Consider the following 5,615-nt stretch of genomic DNA (forward strand, 5'->3'; position numbering starts at 1 on the left):
ATGTTCAACCACAACCTGAGCGGAATGCAACTCAACAGGGGTGGAGGCCCCAATACAACTCTCCTCCTACTATTTTTCCTCCACCACCTCCTCAACCACAACCATTACCTCTTGCTCCTCCAAGACAACACCAGATGCGTACTCAATCGAACCCAAACCCCAATAACGGACAGGCCCAACAGGTATATACCAGAGAGACAACATGCCCTACCTATTCTGTGGAGATTCAAGAGATCAACCTACGATCTGTGAAGGTCCTCCCAGATAGACAATCTCCTCCTAAGGAGGATGAAGAAGAGAAATAGGAAAGTGAACCCAAAACCATTCCACCCTTTCCTGAGAGACTAATTGGAACCACACAACCAAACCCATAAGAGACTGAACTTTTGGGCAAGCTTAAACAATTATGTGTGAAAATTTCACTTCTCCAGGCCATAAAAGATATACCAATCTACAACAAATTGATCAAAGAGAAGTGTTTCAGGCACCCAGGCAGGCGCAAGAGAGATGCCCCAACTATAAATGTCATAGGACAACTGTCTGAACTAATGTTGGGACAAGTAATCTGTCCAAAATATTTGGACCCTGGGAGTCTTGCAGTTGATGTCCACATCAATGGCACCATAATCCCCCACACCCTGATTGATCTAGGCACTACCATAATGTGATCACCAGGGATAGTATGCTCAAACTCAACCTTCAGAGTTCCCTAAGAAACACCGCGACAGTACTGCAGTTAGCAGACCACTCCACCGTGAACCTTGAAGGGATTATGGAAGATGTCATGGTCTCCGTTGATCCTTGGGAGTACCCTGCAAACTTCTCGGTCCTTCATCCAAAGGAAAAAAACACTAGATACCCACTCATTTTGGGAAGGCCTTGGTTAGCTACTGCAGATGCTTACATCAACCGTCGAGCTGGGAGCTTGACCATCAAGAATGGGCCTATGTCCAAACAACTAGTCCTATATCCTCCTACCGAACCTCTACTAGAACATGACTTACCTCTCTAGTTGGAGGAGGAAGATGAGGATGATGTCTACTCTACACAATTGTGCACACTGGAAGCCACTAGGGGAGGTCCTCAAAACGAGGATGACCTTATTGAGAATTTGATTCAGAATCCACCTCCCAGTGTGCTGCCATTAGAAGAGTTGGTAGAAGACACCCAAGCTAGTGATTTAGTGGATCTCTATGTGGCTGATCTCACCTCTCCTCAAGACAAGAATGTGGAATTTGACCCTGAAAGAACCTTGAAGATAAAATCGTCCCTATCCCCCTCTTAGGAGAAGGAGCTGTGTAGCTTATTGAATCGCCATTTGGATGCTTTTGCTTGGAGCTATAAGGAGATGAAAGGAGTCCACCCTTTAGTCTATACCCATGAAATTTACATTAAAGAGGATTGTAAATCAGTTAGGCAGCCTTAGAGGAGAACGAATCCAGCCCTTAAGGACATTGTAAAAGAAGAACTGCAAAAGTTGCTGGATGCAGGATTCATCTACCCAATCTCTGATAGCAAGTGGGTTTCTCCTTTGGTGCTTGTGCCCAAGAAAAATGGGAAGTGGAGAATCCGTGTTGATTATCGAGAACTTAACAAAGCTAGCAAGAAGGACCGTTTCGCTTTTCCTTTCATAGATCAAGTGTTAGATGGCCTGGCAGGGAAGAAGTTCTTTTCCTTCCTAGATGGGTTTTGCGGGTATAATCAGATTCAAATCAACTGGAAGACCAAGATAAGACCACTTTCACTTGTCCATGGGGTACCTTTGCCTACCGAGTCCTTCCCCATGGGTTATGCAACGCTCTTGCCACTTTCCAGAGAGCAGTATTGAGCATATTTGCTGAGTTGGTTCATGATTCGGTTGAAATCTATATGGATGACTTTACTCCTTATGGGTCCAACTTCCAAGAAGCATTGACTAACCTAGGAAACGTTTTAACCAAGTGTATTGAAATGAACATGTCCCTTAGTCCTAAAAAATGTGAATTCCTGATGACTGAAGGGACCATGCTAGGTCATACAATTTCTCAGCAAGGATTATAGGTGGATCCTAACAAGATTGCTATCATCCAAAGGGTTCCACCTCCTCAAAATGTAAGAGATGTTCGGAGTTTTCTAGGCTTAGTAGGATATTATAGAAGATTCATTAAAGATTTCAGTAAGTTGGCCTCTCCATTGTTTGGTCTTTTGGGGAAAGATGTTGAGTTTATATGGATTGACAACTGTCAAGAGGCTCTGGATGCATTGAAAGGTAAGCTGGTAACTGCCCTAATCTTGAGAGGTCCAAACTAGGCCCTACCTTTCCACATTCACACAAATGCCTTGAACAAAGCCATAGGAGCCGCCTTAGGACAAGTTGAAGAGAAGCTATTGTATGCCATATATTTTTTCAGTAAAAACATGTCCAAGGTAGAGTTAAACTATATCGTAACCAAGAAAGAGCTCCTAGCTATAGTCCATTCCATAAACAAGTTCAGACACTACATCACTGGATATCAAACATTCGTACACACTGATCATGCTACAATTAGGTATTTGATGAATAAAATTGATGTGAATGCTCATATCATTAGATGGTTACTTTTATTGCAACAATTTTATTTGACCATTGTTGATAAGCCAGGTAAGGAAAATGTTTTTGCTGATTTTCTGTCTAGACTAGATTTGTCTGTAAGTGAAGAAGGGATGGTGGATGATGAAATGCCAGATGAACACCTATTTTCTATTTTAGTACTCTCTCCATGGTTTGTTGATATAGCAAATTACTTAGTTTCAGCACAGTTCCCGCCACACCTATCCTCAAAAGTCAAGAGCAAGATCGTGAGGAAAAGTGCCCTGTTCACTTGGATTGGAGGCAACCTATTTAAACTTGGCCCAAATTAGTTTTTGAGACGTTGTGTCAAGGAAGAGGAAGTTCTTGACATCCTCCTAACCTGTCATGATGGGCCTTGTGGAGGCCACTTTGCAGCAAAAAGAACCGCTTTCAAAATTCTATAGGCAGGCTACTATTGGCCCACTCTTCATCAAGATGTCAGGAGATACATTAGCCAATGTGACCAATGTCAAAGGATGGGGAAACTGACTCTAAGAGATGAAATGCCCCTCCAACCTCAAGTGACTTTCGAACCATTTGAAAAGTGGGGCATGGACTTTGTGGGTCCTATCAACCCTCCTTCAAAGAAAAAGTCTTACATCATTGTGTGCATGGACTACCTGACAAAGTGGGCAGAAAACAAGGTAATCAAGGTAGCAACAGAAGAAAAAGTGGCTGATTTTTTGAGGTAAAATATCTTCTACAAGTTTGGCTACCCAAGAGAGTTAGTCATAGATCAAGAAAGTTAGTTTACCTCTAACCTAATTGAAGACCTGCTCGTACATCACAAGATTAAGCATAGAACTTCCACCCCTTATCATCTGCAAGAAAATGGATAGGTGGAAGTCACTAACAGAGCTTTGGAAGAGATTTTGACTAAAGTGGTGAGCAGCAGTAGAAAAGGTTGGGCAGATCACTTGGTTGAGGCCACCTGGGCCTACAACACTACTTGGAAAACTACAACAGGTTTCACACCTTATGAGCTGATTGACGAGAATAAGGCTTTATTGTCCATAGAATTTGAATATAACACATTGAGGTTGCTAGCTCAGCCAGACCTAGATCTCAGCCATGCACAGTAGGAAAGATTACTTCAGCTGAATGGACAAGATGAATAGAGAATGTAGGCCCTGCTCCACTCAGAGATGGTCCAACTTTAAAGAAAGTTATGGCATGAGCAACACCTTAAAGAAAAGCAATTTTAGCAAGGAGATTGGGTGCTGTTATATGAATCAAGATACAAGGATTTCAAAGGGAAGCCGAGGACAAGATGGTTGGGACCATATACAGTGGAGAAATGCAATGAAAATGGTTCAGTCCTTATCAGGACCATTGATGAAAAATCCATCCCCATGCTCATCAATGGGCATCAATTGAAAATCTATAGGAAGCCCCTTTCTAAGTAGGGGTTCATTGAAACTCTAGATAAATAAGTGTTGGTAGTGAAGCAGGCCCCTGTCTCCACTCCACCCACACCTTGAATAAAAAAAAGAAAAAGAATAAAAGATACTTGGGTGAGAACCTCTTGGAGGAACTTATGGCAGACAGTGAGGGTGAAAACCTCATAGAGGTGCCCCAGCTGTCTCAGACTAAAAGAAAAGGAAAAACGAAAAATAAACCTAATTTCTGTTGAATAATTGCAGGTTGCAGGAAGGACATTGCAGGTTAGGAGGATCGCACAAGACAAAGGCAGAGGTCATCACCAGGCTACAAGCATCCCTCACAATCCATTCCTCCATGACCACTACCCTTTCCTAATATTTGGTCTCATTCGGGCTAAGATTTCACCTTCTACAGGAAGTTCTGTGTCTTCTACAGGAAGATCTTCTAGAACCTACAGACAAGCCAAAATTGATCATAGAAGAGGACGCGAAGGTTGGGAGTCTGCCTATGAGGCTTGTAAACATCTCTGTTTCCATCCATCGCCATATGTTGCCCCTTTTTCCATCTCTGTACACCTCCATTGCACTCTTTTTTTATGTTCCTGCACAGTCACATAGAGAAATCCTGTTTTCTTCATACTGCTAGCAAAATTTTTTTAATGAAAAATCAAGTAGCAGTCTTCCACTCACCATACCTGTTACCCTCCATCTAGACTCCTCATTAGCCGAGACCCTCGTCAGTAGTATAGCTCTGATCATTCTAGCTTGCATTCCATAAGGAGAAGCAGCTACAGGACATCCTACAGGAATCCTGTAGCAGCTGATCCCTATGAAATACATACTCCAAAGATAGGGACAACAAAGTATGGTAGAAGAGACATGCATGGAGCTCTACTTGAGCGTATGAACATCAACAACAACTAAGGCCAAGCATTTAGTGTGCATGCAGCAACAACGAGCGAAGGAATGGGTTCAGAAATCCGAAATCTGCATAACACAGTCGTGACCATGCAGGTAAGTGCCTAAACTCGTTCTTCAATTGCATAAATCATATTTTAAAGCTGCATGACCATGAGAATGGTTTGGATTTAGTGGAATCAGTGGCCAGTCAACTGGCCACCCTCGGACAGTTACATATCCTCATGGAATCTAAACAAGCCTCGTTACATTCAAAATTGCCAATTAGATGTGCAGCCAACACGTGTGGAGTGTCCATTCAGGGAGAAATCGTCGATACTGGTAGTGATGGTGGTAGATAACGGGAGAAAGGAGGTAATGGCAGTCAAAAACATGCAAAAACATTATGGTTGTGACGTCGGATCAACGGTCCAGTCCGGCCACCTCATCGCCTCACCACGAATCACACCACAGTTAAAAGACGCTTAGTCTAAACATGCATCACCCTCTATTCATTCTGTACTCACGATGTTCTCGACTGGAGTACATATCCACTGCTTCCAAAACAGTTAACCAGTCATCCTCCACCATTTTTTCTACCTGTTTTTGAAAATCTCCTGCCTATCGGGCTCTATCGAAAGCACAGTTTCATTCTACAAGAACCGGGAGCCTTCTACAGGAAGGGTTCTACACGAAAGGCAGAGAACAGCTCTGTAGAAGGAAAACCCAGAAGTTTCATCAAATTT

Source organism: Pinus tabuliformis, chromosome 6 (genome assembly GCF_031772625.1).
Source record: "Pinus tabuliformis cultivar Carrire ecotype Pingquan chromosome 6, CPIR1, whole genome shotgun sequence".
Taxonomy (NCBI): domain Eukaryota; kingdom Viridiplantae; phylum Streptophyta; class Pinopsida; order Pinales; family Pinaceae; genus Pinus; species Pinus tabuliformis.